This window comes from Simochromis diagramma, unplaced genomic scaffold (assembly GCF_900408965.1).
Source record: "Simochromis diagramma unplaced genomic scaffold, fSimDia1.1 OVJJ01000026.1, whole genome shotgun sequence".
In the NCBI taxonomy this organism is placed as follows: Eukaryota; Metazoa; Chordata; class Actinopteri; order Cichliformes; family Cichlidae; genus Simochromis; species Simochromis diagramma.
In genome coordinates, this window is record NW_024386985.1 from 248,624 (window position 1) to 267,514 (window position 18,891).

General features: G+C 42.2%; 1 long non-coding RNA gene across 1 annotated transcript; it reads left to right on the forward strand.

The window, feature by feature from the left end:
- The first annotated feature begins 10,629 nt into the window (after nucleotides 1–10,629).
- Nucleotides 10,630–17,513, forward strand: LOC120738629. The gene is made up of 2 exons (XR_005697026.1): nucleotides 10,630–13,000; nucleotides 13,083–17,513. It is a non-coding gene; the product is annotated as an uncharacterized LOC120738629 (long non-coding RNA).
- The last annotated feature ends 1,378 nt before the right edge of the window (nucleotides 17,514–18,891 follow it).

The window sequence follows — 18,891 nt, forward strand, 5'->3', positions numbered from 1 at the left end:
CAGTTCTAGATCTTTAATGCATCCTGTGTCCCAGTCATCTTTTGCAAAAACATTGCATTCCTCCCTCAGCATCTGTTTTACCTGCTGCTGTTGGTCACTTGTCAGATGGCTCAAATCCACTGGTGGGTCCCAGGGCTCAGTTTTTGTTGTCTGACTGGACTGCACTGTGGGTAAGGAAGTACTTCCGTCTGATGTCTTAGAAAGCTCACCCTCCATACATTTTACATGTGGCATGTAGATAGCATCAACATTGTGCAGCCACCCCAGTGTAGTGCGACTACAGAGGGTGATATCATGGTCAGTCATGTGTTACGTTCTGGTCCCGGCAAGTAAATAAACGTAACAAATAGTTTGCCCCACTCACTTCCCACCCACGCACAAACCCCAACAACGACACCTTTTTCAAGTATTTAAGCAGCCATTTATTTTCATCGGCAGTGAGCAATGCCAAAACAATAAACAAAACTCCCTATAAAACAATCCCTACTCTTCCCTACACCAAAATAAAAAGAAGCCAAAACAAAAGACAAGTCACTTACCTAACTATCTAACGGAAAAACAGGAGAAAACTGGTTCAACAAAAGAAAACGGCTTCTCACGCCTACTAGGCTGCGACAGTGAAAGTTATACAGCAAAGGAACAAAAAGTGACCGCCACTTGTTAACCTATTTACAATTATTTACATGGCAAGGCTAGAGGTACACGTGAATACTCCAGCCTGCACTACAATGACACAACACACAACTCCGTGACCGAGTCAACGGGGTTCCAAAAAGCACTGCCAGGTGACTGTCATCCGGACGTTAAGTACTGGAGGTGGTCCATCAATTATCCAGTCCGAAGATAGGTAGAGACTCCACCCAGATACCTAGCAGCCACGCCCAGGTGTCCACCTCCTAGGAGAGAAAAAAGGGAAAATACCGCCAGCCATCCTCCGGGGGGAGGCACGACACCAACAAACACATCACTGGGTCATAACAGTTTCCCCCACCCAAAAAAAAATCAAACATCCCACCCCACACAAAGATGTTTGATTTAAGACCTAAAGAGGGCATCAGCCATAACATTCTCTAGAAAAGAAACAGACTGGGTGGTCAATGCCATTTTCATCCTCCTGCACGAGCACTGCACCCGCCCCCAAAACACTGGCGTCCACCTCTGAAACCTTGGCCCCTCAGGAACCGCCCAGGGACACCAAAAGTCTCCAGGTTGCGCTTTCGCTCCTCTGCCCACGTCTCCTTAATGAATTGCGCGTTTGAGGAATCAAAATCAAAGTCTGTGTCAAATTTAAGGGTGGGAGATGGAGCATTAGCCACCATCAGCTGGCCTCTTCTGCGGTTCCTGCGCCGTCGAGGTCCTTGTCTTTCTCTAGCAGGTGGCCTGGTTTCAGCATTTTGCTGCTGAGATCCACTTGCACCTCCCCTCTGCCTAAATGTCTTTACACTGACGGTTTGAACAGCCTTTGATGTAACACAATCGAAACCACTATTATCTGTAAGTGGTATATCAATTACTTCCGGCGACGGAAAAAACTGTGCAGCCAGCTAGATCGTTTCCCAAGATGATGTCAATACCTGCAACCGGTAACTGGGGTCGCACCCCAAGCTTAACCTCGCCAGACAAAAACTGAGACGAAAGCTGCACCAAGTGTAAAGGAATCCTAACTCCCCAGGCTAACACATCAGCCCCACAACAGGATTGAGCGGAAAACGGTAAGACCCCCGCACGAATGAGCGACTGTTTCGCACCAGTGCCTCGCAAAATACTAACAGGAACCCGCCGATCTTCTCTTGTCAAGGAAACAAAACCGTTTGACACAAATGGCTTAAACTCCTTATCCACTTTATCATCTTCGGGTGCCATCACTTCCCCCAAAGTAGGAGGGTTTGTCTGTAGAAGGTTTATTGGGGCAGGTGATGCACCCTTCCTGATCATTTCTTTTCTTTTCAGAGCAGGGCAAACCGCAATAAGGTGTCCCTGCTCATGGCAAAAAAAACACGCGCGGTTCTCAATGGATGAGGGGATGGCACGGCGGGTGCCCCTGGGAGACCATATAGGCGGGCTACCGGAAGACGGAATATTGTGAGCAGGAGCCGAAAACACCACTTTGTGTGTCAATACAAACTCATCAGCCCGTATAGCAGCAGCGGCGAGAGTCGTAACCTTCTGCTCGTTTAAGTAGGTTACCACAGTGTCTGGTAGTTGATTTTTAACTCTTCTAACGTCACCAACTCACACAGGTCATTCAAGGTTTTTACTTCTGTAGCATGACACCACTTATCAAACAGAGTTTTCTTTTCTCTGGCAAACTCCACATAGGTCTGGTTGGCGGATTTTTTTCCATTCCTAAATCTCTGCCTGTAAGCCTCTGGCACAAGCTCGTAAGCGCGCAGGACAGCCGCCTTCACCACATCATAGTCAAAACTGTCCTCCAGAGAAAGAGCGGTGCACACCTCTTGAGCTTTCCCCACCAATCTACATTGGAGTAAAAGAGACCACACATCTTTTGGCCAGTGCAGCGCACCTGCGATACGTTCAAACACTGTGAAATACGAATCCACCTCAGTTTCCCGAAACGCCGGCACCATTTTGATGTGTTTACTCACATCAAAGCCACCACCTGGCATCGGGGCCGGTGGCTGCGGAGATGGCGACTGCGGGGATGATGACTCCGGGGAGGGTGACTGCGGGGATGGTGACTGCGGGGCTGACCGAGGTACAGGAGGACTGGCAGACACAGAGGCTCCCCTCTCTACCTCCAGAGCCCTGATCCTCAAGTGCATAGCGTCCACCTCCAGCTGCTGTTTCTTTAGCTCCACCTCCTTAATGCGCAGCGTTAACCGCAGCTCCTCCACAGAAGGGCTAGGTGGAGAAGGGAGATTTTTCAGTGGGGCAGAAACACCAGCAACAGCCCCCAGCTCAACCCCCCCTGCAGGACCCGGCTCACCAAACAACCCCCTGTCCGTCAACTGGACACACAGGAGCTCCCTAAGCTCTTTCTTCTTCGCAGTCAACGGCACAGTCACATCAAAGAAATCAGCAACAAGCAAGAGGTCAGCCTTATTACACCTGTCCAACTTCCCCGCAGACGGGCTCAGAGTGAAGTCCTCCAACTTAAACTCCATCCTAACACACACACACCCCCCCCACACAAGAAAAACCCGCCAACCAAGAAAACAAGCCACAAAAAGAACACAAAAGAGACGAGCCCCCAATATGTTACGTTCTGGTCCCGGCAAGTAAATAAACGTAACAAATAGTTTGCCCCACTCACTTCCCACCCACGCACAAACCCCAACAACGACACCTTTTTCAAGTATTTAAGCAGCCATTTATTTTCATCGGCAGTGAGCAATGCCAAAACAATAAACAAAACTCCCTATAAAACAATCCCTACTCTTCCCTACACCAAAATAAAAAGAAGCCAAAACAAAAGACAAGTCACTTACCTAACTATCTAACGGAAAAACAGGAGAAAACTGGTTCAACAAAAGAAAACGGCTTCTCACGCCTACTAGGCTGCGACAGTGAAAGTTATACAGCAAAGGAACAAAAAGTGACCGCCACTTGTTAACCTATTTACAATTATTTACATGGCAAGGCTAGAGGTACACGTGAATACTCCAGCCTGCACTACAATGACACAACACACAACTCCGTGACCGAGTCAACGGGGTTCCAAAAAGCACTGCCAGGTGACTGTCATCCGGACGTTAAGTACTGGAGGTGGTCCATCAATTATCCAGTCCGAAGATAGGTAGAGACTCCACCCAGATACCTAGCAGCCACGCCCAGGTGTCCACCTCCTAGGAGAGAAAAAAGGGAAAATACCGCCAGCCATCCTCCGGGGGGAGGCACGACACCAACAAACACATCACTGGGTCATAACACATGTTTTCCACAGTCACTGCAACTTTAGCATCACCTTCTGAGGGGAGCTGAATTAGCTGTTCTCTAACAACTAGGCCTGCTGGCCATGGTGTCTCACAGTTCGGCTCCAACACTGCATGTGACCCACTCAACACACTCTTATTTAGCCAACCACATTGCACTGTCATCATGTTACGCTTCGGGATGGTCACAGGTTGCCTTCCTACTCGGGCTATGTGGGGATGACTGTCAGGCGTTTGTTTCTTTAGGACAGACAGGACAGCTCTTGCAGTTTTGCGCCCCACCTCGAATGCTGAGCACAATCTGTCCCTCATATGCCCTGGGGGGATACAGTCTTTGCTGGTGTCATTTCTCAAGGCTAATTCTTCTATCACATTAAAGCCGATGATGGGGCATTCAATGTCACCACTGGCGACTAGGATTGGAACTTGGACGGGCCTGTTGGTCATCCCAGCAACAGCATTTTTGGACAGGCTGAACTCAGTCTCTATCCATCCTTCATATGGAATACTGGTCCCATTAGCAGCTGAGAGCTCTAAAGCTCCCTCTTCGAGCAGCTCTTCCACTGACCTCATTTCAGCATCAGGCAGGTGTTTCTTTCTCCAGTTCGTCCCCACTATCGATACTTGTGAGCCGGTGTCCCGCAATATTGTGGTGTCCACACCTCCTAAGAAGCCAAGGACTTGGCATCTTTTGCCTACCAGCTTCGCCATTTGTTGTTGTTTACCAGTGAGGGGTGCTTTGAGGCTGAATGGGTCGGTTTGGTGCTTCTCCCCTTCAGGGTTAAGTATGATTTCGATCTTACTTGAATTAGCTGAGCACTTTTTCCTACGACAACCTGCTGCCCAGTGTTCCGTACTGCCACATTTGTAACAGTGGTCACATTTGTTTCCTGTATTGGATGATTGACACTGCTGGCACTGTCTAACGTTTGTGCTTCTAGGCTGTGACTGGTATTTCCGGTCAGGTGGTTCGGCCATTCTCATGTGCTGAGGCTTAACGGTCTGCTGGAGGCTGGCAATGTGAGTGGTGAGGTTCTGCAGAGCCTCACATATAGCCTTGTTGCCTTGATCAACTTTATCCATTAATGTGTCTCGTTTGACCGCTCCACCTTGCTTGTTCTTACTTTCTGATGTGTGCATACTGCTTTCTTTCTCCACCTCTTGATCTTCCCCACTTACTGCTGCAACTTTGATAATCTTTGCTCTTGATGCAGCTGACAGCTTATTCTTTCTTTTCATTTCCAGACTGTATGCCGCAGTCATTTTTTCCAGAAGAACCTCATCTGTGATTTTAGGATTTTGCAGGTGTAGCTTCACATCAGCTCGGATGGTGTCATCATGGAGGCCAGTGAGTACTGTCTGGAGAAACTGATTTTGGATGAGCTCCGAACTGTACTTTAAACCAGACTTAACTCTCTCTGAAGCAAGAACAAGTTGTTGTCTCAAATCCATTGCTCGCATCAAGAACTGGATTGGAGTTTCTTTTGGCTCCTGTACAGCACGTGTGAGCGAGTGATACAACTCTGTGGCATCTTTCTCAATGTAATGAGTCCGTAATATTTGCCTGAGAGCTTGCAAAGTCAAATCTACTCTACTCTCAAGGTAGCTTTTCAGTTTTGTTCCTGGGGTTATAGCTTGAATGATGGCTTCAACAATTTCTCCTTCATCATATCCCCTCTTCAATGCCCTCTGGATTTGTCTTTCCAAGCTAGTGTATGTTAATTTGTCCTTTTGGTTTGGTTCTCCAATTTGTCCCATTATTTTAAGATCCCGTCGGTACAGTGGGTGTACAAAAGGGACACTTTGAGTGGCGACAGGGGAGACTCGTGTAGCATTCAGATGAGAAACACTTTCTCTCTGCTCGTCTGAATTACTGGGTGCTATCACATTTTCAGCCACAGGGTGGTGCTCTTGTACCACTTGTTGAGACAACGGGGCATTACTTTCGCATCTCTTTTGCTTCACTTCATTAATTTTGTCATCTAATTCCAACAACAGAGACATTCCTTCATCTTCTCGTGCAGTAACATCCTCTCCCTCTAAGTACTGGAGAATACGCCGCCTCAGTTTACGAGGTAAGTCTTTTTCACTTTCATCCATGGCTAAACTGAGGGCAGTACAAATCTCATTCAAATCCGGTGCTAGCAGTGTGAGCAACTTTTCCTCTATCTCCTCAAGAAGTTGCTCCCAATTAGGAGACATCTGCAGTACTTTAGACATGACGAAAAACTTTTACCTTCACTGCCTTTTCTTGGAGGGATGGCACTGCGGTATGAGTTCAGGTGGGGGGTAGTGAGCGAGGCTAGTCACATGTAGCTCGTCCTTTTTTGCGGTATAAACTCCAAACCGGGCGGAAACACCAAGATTATGTTGCACCCTCAGAGAGACATGACTCCATTCTCCTTTTTCTTGCAACTTTATTCTCCTCAGTTCAGGTTTGGAGTTTACAGGCAGGATAGCGTATCATCAGCAAAACATCGCTCCCTCACATCTCAGACACTGTTTTTTTTTTTTGCGCTTACTGATGACATCACACATCTGAACTCTGACCTCCTGGAGCCAGTAAACTACAAAAAATAACTAGAAATGTGTCCAAAAACAAAACACAATTAAATAAGAATAGTCTTTAAAGATTTTCCCCACAATTCAGAAAAAATTAAGTTTTATAACTACTTTTAGAGCGCAACAAAGGCACCCAAAGCGCTTTACAATTCCATTATTCATTCACTCTCACACACTGGTGGAGGCTGCCATATCGCGTCATCGGCCCCTCTGGCCAACACCAGCGGTAGGGTAAAGTGTCTAGCCCAAGGACACAACAATGGATGCAATAATTTGATGCAGCTTGTTTGCACTAAACCCAAACAACCATTGTTGCAATAAATTGTTGCAGGCCTCTGTCGATGCTTGTGAGTGTTGTGTCAATATTTGTGTGTGTTGCGGTCTGAAAGCAAACAGGAAAATAAAATAAGAGTGATCACATGCATTAGTTTTAATTTTTTTAACTCTATTTACTCGTTAGCCATAGTCACTTACAGACTAGTTTACACCATGGTGACTGACTATGGATGATAAATGAATAACCTGGACCAGTATCTTGGCAGACAGGAGAGCCCTTTATCTGTTTCACTTTCACTTTCACTGCAAGGACAGATACAGAAAATGTTTCCTTATTATATTTACATTTTGGATTTATTAAGCACTCTTTATATTGTTCTATTAATTGATGTCTTGATATATATATTTTTTTCATGAGCAATGTTGTATTTTAACAACTTCTGGGGCATATTAAATACTTCTCCCCTTGAAACTGTTAAGGTTCACATAATTGAGGAAGGAGAGTACAAACAACCAGGTCCAGAAGATCTTGGTCAAACAACTGATTTTAATGAATACACGCGTGGGAAGACCACTCTGTACGCAGACAGGAATTAATCTTCGACTTAATCAAAGCATACACAGATTTTTATAGCATCAGGGTTTGAATTAATGACGCCCCTTCATACGTCACAGACAGAATATATACACACGTCAAATCAAAACCACAATGACTTTTAACACAGTTTAAAAGAACGTTGTCTTCGTCTTCATGGCAGGTACATCCTGTCACTGCCGGATGCTCTCTTGTCATCTTGACACCTCAGCAGCAGTTCTGCGACAAACTGCTCTTTTTGCAACCCCAAGCAAAACATGATTAAACTTCCACCTATAAATGATTCTCTCTAACTGAGTGTGTGTGTGTGTCTATGTCGTCCTCAAATGCTCTCTCATCTCACCCGTTGCACTTCTGACCTTTTACCAGACCAGAGGCTCATCCTTATGTGTAATAACCTAACTGAAACTACATGTACTATGTTGAATAAATGTTTTAATCAAGAACTTCTACTAAAAGCTTAATAAAAGAATATAAAAGTATAACAGACAATTTGAATAACCTAGTAATTCAAATAGCCTCGTCTAACCTGCTCCTCAGAATAACTTTCGGTTTCAGTTCTGCAAACTCTCTGCAACTTCCTGTCAACTGCAACTTAGTCTTTCTGAAAGACACACACACTGTTTAAACCTCTGAATACAATATCAATGCTGCAGATTATATTATTAATGCAATAGTAATAATGATGATTATTTACCAATAGCAGTAAAATAATTTCCCTGCTCCACAAAACACAACAATAGTTGCCCAATTTATTTTTGTTTTGTTTTGTTTTTCAGCTGGCAATTCTAAATCTGACCTTCTGATAAATGTGAACAAGAAAATAGCATAAATCAAAGTCGGATATACGAATAAACAGCTCTCTAAAAATGGATCCAAACATGAAACTGAAGCTTTGATTTATGGAGGTCCTGCAGACATGAAGACATATTCTCACAGGATCCGATTACAATGTAACTTTAAAAAATCAAACTTTAAAAATATGTGCTCTAAAATTACAGATAATTTAATATAAATGAAAAACAAAACAAGCCACCAAACAAACAAGCTATGAACCAATATCTCTCTACACAGGTGGAAGAAAGAAATTTCAATCATGTTTCCTGGAATATGGATATGGAGATTATTAAATAGTATAGAATATGCATTTTAATTGATGCCCAGTAGACACCATACCATTTAATTTGGAAACGGTTTTCATCCCATGCATGCATGAAACAAGGGAGGGGTCCACCCCACTTAGGTGACCACAACCAGTAAACTGGAGAAACTAGGCAAGAAATGACATGGATATTGCATCTAAGTCATCTGATCAATCTTGCACATCGGGAGGAGCCACTGTGTCAGCACTGGGAACCCCACAGTGTCGGTATGACGAGAATTACTGGCCATAGACTGAAACTTGCAGAAGTTGCAGAAAAAAAATGTTGCCACAATAAATATCCAAACCAGTCAATGTGGAAAAAGAGCTCAACGTGCTCACAAACTCATCAAATTGAATATTTGGATTGTAGCAAAATCTGAATGATGTATTTGATGTATTTGTGTATTTGTGGACCTGGCACTATGGCAAGTATGTTGATTTCTAACATACTTGCCATTGATGGGACACTGACTCTTTTCTACTCTGGAAAGTGAGAAATGAGAAGTTAGCTCTTTAGTGCATACTCAGGCTTTGAATATTATTCTGGCCTTCCAACCCATCTCTGACCACCTGGGTGTCCTCACTATCAACAGCACCATCAGGACCTACATCATTGCTGTCTGGATAAATTGGGAATTAGCGATACAGTGAGCAGAACAACTGAAAGGAGCAGGCATCTTGTTGGCTACATTGACTGCTGTAGAACAAATGGCCTGCTCATCGGTGTGTCAAACAAAACATGCCACAGAAAACATGAACCAAAAAATACTTCTCTTTTACCAATTAAACAACACATGTGACTGTAAAAAATCTTCAAACAGTAATTAAAAAACTACTAAGCTATCCAAAGGTAAGTAAAATTTCACTTGCCAATTCTAAAATGTTCAGTTGTTTATAGAATAATGTGATTCAGACTTTAAATGATCAGCAGTGAGGACTTTTGGATCCTGACCTGAGAGTTTCTAGTGTACAATGTGGATTCTGCAGTGCAACAGACAAAAGCTTCACTCCTGAATCCTGTATGTCATTGTTACTCAGGTCCAGCTCTTTCAGACAAGATGACTGGGAGTTGAGAACTGAAGACAGAGCATCATAGCTTCTCTCTGAGAGGTTACAGTGACTCAGTCTGAAAAATCAAACAAAGAAACAAATAAATTAATTAAATCACTCAAATGAAACAAATGTTTGAAATATCAGCATGCAATACCATTAATGGTTAATTAAATAGCTGTCCTTCTATATTAGCACTTACTCCTTGTAAACTCCACCTCCTTCACCTTCTAATTCAGAAGAAATAAAAACAAACTGCAAATCTAGTAGAAACATAATTTCTTCTCAGATTCATTTGTACATTTTAGAGCCTGATACTGAAATATGGCAGTGGTCAGCACAAACTTAGCAGGCAAAGATTACAGACGATGACTCTGTTCAGTAAATATTACGCTCATGCTATAAGGAAATACCAAAGATAGGTAACATTGTGGTTATTGCAGCTATCCAGTAAGACATACTTTGTGCTGTTCTGCTGCATTTTCTGACCCCTGGTGAATGAGTTGTCAAGGATGATGAAACAAGCAACTAAGTGTAAGTTTTTCTTCTAGCCTCGATGTAATTTTGGCAGCCGCAAATTTTTCACACTTTATCCCAGATGCAAATCGGACACACACACACACACACACACACACACACACACACACACACAAAATAACTTTAACCACAAGGATCCTTATCGCTCAAGATTGTGAGAAGATTCTCTACTCAGAGAATATTGGTGATTTTAGATGAGAGAGATGTATCTTTAACACTAATGCACAAGAATAATACTACGCCAAGTAAAAACTGGAGATTTAATACATCACTGCTTAAAGATGAAGACTTTATTAAATATTTTAAAAAGGAATGGACTTCATATTTAGACTTTAATGACACTCCCGGAATATCTGCTTTTGTTCTATGGGAAGCAGGGAAAGCTGTGATGAGAGGTAAAATAATTTCTTTCTCATCACACAAAAAGAAAGAAGAAAACAAAAATATTCAGGAATTAGAAAAAACCATCAAATCACTAGAAGAAGCCTACGCGTGCGACCAAGATCAGGAAACATTGAACAAAATACGCAAGACAAAATGTGACCAGGAGATATTTTATTTTGTACTCTTATGATCACAGTTATAATCAGAAGTATCAACCATTAATCATTTACCATTGTTGAACCAGTTGACAGAATAATCTTTGAATCACATCTAGGTGACTTTGACTAGAATATTAATCTACACAGATTATCAGTACTTTAATCAGTCTACTGTTGTTCTGTACTATTCTTGTTATTTGCTTAAAGCTGTTTCACAGTTCTGTAACCACTCAGAAGTCTGTGGGTCCTGTTGGACCCTGCCTTAGTTCTATGTTCAGTTCTGCACGTACACAGGCCTTTAAAGACCATGCACGCTCTTATATAACACATGCATGTGTACACACACACTTAATAAGAATAGGAGGGTCGTCTGAGGACAGTTTTCTGATAGATATACTTTCACAAAAGGCACAAATGTAATACACACTTGTTTTTCTCTAAAAACTAGCAGTTCATGTCCATATTAGGTAAACTCTCTGAACAGGCCCAAACTGCTATCATGTCCAGTAATATCTAACTGTGAGGGCGTCTCAAGACAAGGCCCCTACATGGTCCCTGTTTGACACACACACACTTACAATAGATATACACACCACACACACTGGTTTTCTCTGAGTGCTGGACTGAGTGAAAACATTTGGAGGCCATATAAGGGGAAACTTCCTGAGCTCTGGGAACTGACTGTTACTTACCATGTGACTTGACGTCATCATTGTAATAAAAACCTTGTGACGTGGTTGTTCGGTGGGAGATCAGCGCTTAGAGGCTTGTGCTGCTCATCTTCCCCATATGTACATATGTATAATAAAATCACCTATTCTGACACCTACTGAGACCATGCAGTCGTTTGTCTTCTCCTCAAATTCGAACCATGACAATCTGGTGCCGAATCCCGGTTTGAGGAGGGATGTTAAAAGGAGCTTGGCTGACGGCCTAGTGGTGTCAGACGGACGGCCGGGAGCTACACTGAGTGATGGGCCCCGAAATATGAGAGGTAAGCACCGCCTGTTGATGGATCTCCAAAGGTGCCCAATTGGAAAATAGGTGCTAAATTAAAGGTTCACTCAGTGGAGCTTCTGTTCGGTCCGTGGTGATTTTGGGGGTAATTAGTGTTAGATGTTTGGGGAATATTTGACTGATAAAATTTATTGCTGTTTATTGGGGGAGCGAATTTTAAGAGGTTTAAGAGGTTATATGAGGTTAAAATAATACGGTTTTAAGGTGTGTGGAAACAAATAACACGGTTTTAAGGTGTGGAAAACCGATGTGGGTGGCTGGATGCCAGCAGTCATCTGGTTAGTGTAGGGTTTTTGGTTTAATTAATTAGCAGAGACGCGGTCTCGGGTCTCAGGTAATAAACGGGGGCTGAGAGCTCACCGTGAGGCTTTTAAAACAAGTAAATTTTCTTAGGACGGGGGACGCGGTCCCTTAAGGGCGCAGCTGCTCAGCACTGTGGCGGTGACCCCTGACCTCGGACGCGGGGTCAGGTTTTTTGCTCGGTTGGTTGCCGGGGAACTTCGAGCATCCCAAACTAACCGGAGCGGTCGACGGGAGACCGCTTCCTTACTGCGCCTGATTGATCGACAGGTCTGGGACCGACCGTGACCTTTTAACGTGGCTGGCTTGTGAGTTTTAAGTATAGCTGAAGGCGTGGGTTTGGTACCAGGCTGGAAGTGGAGCTCCCTGCCAGTTGCGGGAAGCGGTTATAAATTAACTAGAATTTAGTAATCTGACCGTTTTCAAGGCGGCGTCCTTGAAACGGTAATTGGCCAGCAAGAGCGCGGCTCTGGGCTGAAAGATGCTTTTAAATTAGTGGAAAAATTTAGGAACACCAGCAGAGAAATAGAGAAGAGAAGTTGTTCTGGCATATGGTGTTTTCTTAGGAATTCGAGCGCTCTCGGGAGGGCGTTCCCGAAGCGTGTAATTGATCAGTAAGGTGAGGCCTGGGCTTAGATGCTTTTAAATTAGTCAAAAACTTAGGTGTAACCTCTTCTGGCATAAGACGTCTATGCGGGCCCGTGTGTAAATAGAACATAAATTACGCGTGTGTGTAGATAAAGTGTAAATTACTTGTTTAAAACTGTCTGTTAAGTTGTCCTGTGGTTGCAGTGTTTTGAGTGTTCTGAAAAAAAGGAAAAGCAAAACTCTTTTCCTTTCTCTCACTGAGAGGGGACGGTGTGTGTGTGTGTGAGACAGGAAGTGTGCATGCCCATATAAGAGAGATGAGGTAAACTCTGGGCAGACAGAGCGTAGAAAAAAAAAAAAGGAAAAGTGTCTCTCTCTCTCTTTCTCTGTCTCAGGCAGCAGCAAGGAGGGGGGCGTCTAACCCCGCAGTGTGTGTATGAGCAGAGAGGGACAGAGAGGGGGGCAGCGTGTGTGTCCATTTGATATTAGAGGAAAGGTGCAAAATTTTTTTCTGTTTCTTTGGTGATGAGTGAGCATTTAAGAAAAGAAATGAAAATGACAATAATGCTATGCTTTAGTGTGCCAATACAGGTTACAGATGAATAGAGGTGGACTTCTCTCAACCTGGAATTTTGAGTACGGCGCCAAAACCATTAGAGTAGCATAATTGGGAGAAAACAGGCCAGATTTTGGCTTAAAACTTTACAGCTTGACCTGGCACTTGTCCCCATCCTGAGAAGAAGCTCAAGGGACAGTTAATCGTCTGATGAAGACCAATAGAACATCGTGACCACTTGAGAAGAATTTACAAGCAGTCAAAAGACAGTGCAACTGAACTGTTGACCCTGAAACCAAAAATTGACATGCACTCTGAGTTACAGGCTGGACAGTCGAACGGTGGGGAAGCACTGGACACTGATTGTCAGATTTGCCATACTTGGAGTAATCTTGAAGAGACAGAAAAGAAGAAACCACGTGATGGAAAATGCACAGTGGACTGCAGGCTGGTAAGAACAGTGTGACATGACACTGAATGTGATATTTTGCCAGGCTGGGACTTGATCCAGAAGGAAGATACTGAAGAGAAACAGAGAGGAAACGAACTGTGTTTGTTGGTGAATTCAGGACCACAGAAGGACACTGAGAGAAGAGGACGGAACCAGTGAGAGGTGAAGCTTGACTGTAAGAATACAGGGTATAATTAGATTGAAACGAAAGCCTGAACTCATGATGGTGTTTAGAGATGTCCACCAGAAAACTAAAAGAGGTAAACAAAAGAAGATAAAATAAAGAGAGACAATAACTGACAATTACATAAGTGAATGGAAAACACACATACACAAAGTGTTACATGTGCAATTATGTTCTTATAGAGAATCAGAAGTGAGACAGTTTTGAATTAAGAAATCAGTGACACGATGCATGAATTAATTCTGACTGTAACATATGGAGGCAATGAAGAAAGCAGCTTACACGCACTGAACATTAACAAAAATACATAGGAACAGCAATGAAGACCTGCTTACACTTATACACATGACATAAGCTGGTATTGCTGACCAGAGAAGGGAACCTGGTAGTTTAGGTGCTCATGATAGTAATAAAATGTCTCAGTTGTGTTTCTACAGGAGGAAAATAAACAGAACTGGATCAATTCTCCACGTACAGCAGTCGGAAGGAAAAACCTATGGGTTAATTTGACTGGATCTGATAAGGCAAGTTTCTGGTTGAATTGTTCACAGCGCCATGTCTCCACAAACCTGACAAGTGGGGCCTTAACTTCTGGCAGAGGACCAGGAATGCTGTTAATAAGGTGGGAGTTTATAAATTTGGGTTAACAAATTGGGGAAAGAAAACTGACGGCTTAAGTGGAGAATTATGAAGGAGTCTGACACGCTGCAAAAGCAACATATGCAAATTCACATACACAAGCAGAAAACGCATTAACCCTACAAAGACAAGACAAGCCCACGATGATTAATGCACAGACATTGATTAAACCTGGCTTAGAACACAAAGAAAAATAAAAAAAAAACAGCTTGCTGTTTGTATGAGTGATAGAATGGTGTGAATGGTTAATAAAAAACATTTGAGTATGTTGAATCTAGGCATGTTAAAGTGCATAAAGTGCAGATTGTGTGGTTTTATCTAGATTTTCGGTGTATTGAGGAGGTGGAATTATGTGGTGATGACTGACTGATTCTGTTAGTTAGGTTTGGGTGGTTGTTGTTTTTGTTTTTAAATAGAGGGAGTTTTAGGAAACATGGTCATGTTTGAGAGGGGCCCATTATATTTTGAACAGTGCACTGATTTTTGTTTCTGAATCTTTTCTTTAAGCAGATCTGCACATCGGAAATTACAAGCATTACACGTCGGCGAGAAAATTGTTGTGAGTTTCTCCGCATTGAAATGGGTTCTGGAGGAAACACTTGTGGGGACAATTAGAAACGAGAGCCCCTGTCTAAAAAAAAAAAAGGGATTCAGCGAGGTAATCCGATCTCAAGTTCTTGTTTTTCTTTTGGAAATGACGTCATTTTGCTGAGGGCGGAAATCTAAATGCGGCGAGGGTTTCCACTATCAGCAAAAGAAAGAAAGAATGGATGAATGAATGAATGAACGGATGAAAGACTGGAAATAAAACAAATGGACTGACTGGTAAAAGATGACAAGACTTGACTACGACTTAAGGTTAACCTCCACCTAGATAGAAGAAGAGGGTGGATGAATTTATGTGTGTTTCTTTTTACAGGAGTAGAAGGATGACAAAATATTCAAGGATGAGTGAACTTTTAAATGCTATTTTTGTGTCGTGTGTTGCTTACAGAGGTAACTGCGCAGCGTTAACATTTATATATTCGTCTTTACAGCGTTACAGTTCTTAATGTTTTCCTCTGACAGGGAATCTTTGTATAGCACCTCTGGAGTGTGGATGCTTGATTGCGGTCAGTGTGCTGCTAATGTCTGCTTTGCTTTGGTAAGAATGGGGGCAGTAGAAAAACAGACAAGTGACATGAAAACAAAGAATAATAATAAAACAAGTAATAATAACAAAGAACTAATTTGGGGACAGTTTAACCTAGAGCTCACTAACTGGCCATTAGGGGGCTCTGAGTGAAAAACTAGTGAAGTAACATTGCCCGAGTGTGAATAAAACAAATTGTGGCAATAATAGTGATTTAATGATTGGAGAAAACCTGAACATGATACTTGTCTGTTTTGCTGAATCTTTTATTACTCTTATGATTTACAGGTGGTTGTAAATAAGCTGCTTGATTTAACGGATTTGCTTTTTAGGTAAATTGGGAGTTGAAGGAGCTTAACATGTAACTGCTGACTAACGCTTTTACACAGGGTTACAGCTTGGCGGAAGAGTGTTTTGGAGAGGATGTGTGATGTTCTTGTGCAGCTTCCAGTGGGGAGATTGCAAATACAACTAGAACTATTAATTGTGACTAATCAAAACTAACTTGAAACTGAGGAGGTTTTAGATAAGGAAGAATTAAATCGGATATGAAGTGCATCTGGTCTTTGATTGCAGGTGTAACCATGAAGATTTTTGGTACAGATTGCAGGTTGTTGCCCATTATAGTGCTCATAAAGGCAAAAAGCTATATAAGGGGTCTATGATATCATTGGTGTTTTAATAATTTAGGTATGGCAAAATTAAAGGTTTCTAGACAATTTAGAGAACCAGTGAGAAGCATAATTAGATGATCAGAAACTGAGTACTACATTTAAATGGAAGTTAGAATTAAGAATGCCCAATTGGTTTTGATGTCTGTTGTTCGCTTTTGTACACACACTGCAAATGTTCTTATAAGGAGGTGGGCCCGGAAGAGAGCTTGCTAGAGATCAGCTCCATTCCGAACAACACAGGGGGAACGTAGAGGCAGAATAATCCTCTCCCCCTGTACACCGGTCCTCCCCAGTAGTCCACCTGGGGGGGTCGAAGAAAGAAGAATCCGAGGGCGTTTCTTCACTCCAAGAGGAGGTGGCAAGGAGGCCTGAAGCGTGACAGGCTGAAACTCGAGTCTGAAGCTAAAAGAACAGCTGGGTTGTGGGAAAATTGGAAAACAACGGAGGTGTTGGGGTTGATAAGTGTCATAACGTGGTTGTTTGGTTTGGAGACAAATCATGGTGTGAGTTGGGCTGGCAAGCCAGCCCAAAGAGGAGGAATGTGACCAGGAGATATTTTATTTTGTACTCTTATGATCACAGTTATAATCAGAAGTATCAACCATTAATCATTTACCATTGTTGAACCAGTTGACAGAATAATCTTTGAATCACATCTAGGTGACTTTGACTAGAATATTAATCTACACAGATTATCAGTACTTTAATCAGTCTACTGTTGTTCTGTACTATTCTTGTTATTTGCTTAAAGCTGTTTCACAGTTCTGTAACCACTCAGAAGTCTGTGGGTCCTGTTGGACCCTGCCTTAGTTCTATGTTCAGTTCTGCACGTACACAGGCCTTTAAAGACCATGCACGCTCTTATATAACACATGCATGTGTACACACACACTTAATAAGAATAGGAGGGTCGTCTGAGGACAGTTTTCTGATAGATATACTTTCACAAAAGGCACAAATGTAATACACACTTGTTTTTCTCTAAAAACTAGCAGTTCATGTCCATATTAGGTAAACTCTCTGAACAGGCCCAAACTGCTATCATGTCCAGTAATATCTAACTGTGAGGGCGTCTCAAGACAAGGCCCCTACATGGTCCCTGTTTGACACACACACACTTACAATAGATATACACACCACACACACTGGTTTTCTCTGAGTGCTGGACTGAGTGAAAACATTTGGAGGCCATATAAGGGGAAACTTCCTGAGCTCTGGGAACTGACTGTTACTTACCATGTGACTTGACGTCATCATTGTAATAAAAACCTTGTGACGTGGTTGTTCGGTGGGAGATCAGCGCTTAGAGGCTTGTGCTGCTCATCTTCCCCATATGTACATATGTATAATAAAATCACCTATTCTGACACCTACTGAGACCATGCAGTCGTTTGTCTTCTCCTCAAATTCGAACCATGACAAAAACTAGAATTAAATGAAATTATTAATAAAAAAACACAATTCCTTATACAAAGACTTCGCTTGCAGAATTTTGAACACAGTAACAAATCAGGTCGATTTCTAGCTAACCAGTTAAAAATAAAGAAAGAAAAAACAAGTATATGTGCTGCTAAAGATTTATCGGGGAACACAATATATGACCCTGGAAGAATAAACAACATTTTTAGGGATTTCTATGAAACTTTATATTCACCACAAATAAACCCATCTAAAAATGAAATTGATTTGTTTCTTGACATCGTAACTCTTCCAAAATTACTAGACAGTCAAGCAATGGCACTGGATTCGCCACTGACGCCAGGTGAACTCCAGGAAGCCCTGATAAGTATGCCCAATAATAAGGCTCCAGGTCCAGACGGCTTCCCTGCAGAATTCTACAAAGAATTCTGGACAATTTTGGCACCAGTATTCCACGGAATGTTGCAAGAAATCGAGGAAAATGGCAGACTACCACCAAATATGAATTCTGCCAACATTAGTCTCCTGCTAAAACCAGGCAAAGACCCTTTATTTCCCTCAAGCTATCGTCCAATTTCTCTTTTAAATGTAGACCTTAAAATAATCTGCAAAGCTCTCTCAAAGAGATTAGAGAAAATAACCCCCCTCTTAATTTATCCTGACCAAACTGGTTTCATAAAAGGTCGGCACTCCTCAACAAACACTCGTAGATTACTTAATTTAATAGACTACTCATACAATAAAAACATAATATACAAATACAAACCATAATATTATCTCTAGATGCAGAAAAAGCATTTGACAGAGTTAACTGGAAATTTTTATTCGCAACTTTACACAAATTTGGTTTTGGAAACTCTTTCATAAACTGGATAAGAATATTATACAATTCCCCAACAGCTCGTATCAGAACAAATGACCAGACATCCTCCAGCTTCTGTCTCCTGAGGGGCACCAGACAGGGATGCCCACTCTCCCCTTCACTTTTTGCAATTTTTATCGAACCTCTAGCAGCAGCATTTAGACAGGCTACAACAATTAAGGGCATAAAATGTAAGAACATAGAACATAAAGTCAGTCTCTATGCGGATGATGTGTTGCTTTTTCTGCAAAACACACAAACCAACCTCTCTGAGGTAATTACTCTAATAAACTGGTTTTCAAGAGTTTCAGATTATTCAATTAACTGGCCAAAATCTACAGTTCTTCCCATTAACTGCTCCTTCCATAATTCTTCCTCTGCCCCACTACAATCTGGAAATATTAAATATTTAGGTATTAATGTTTCTCCTAAGCTTTCAGACTTAACTAAATTAAACCACATCCCACTTC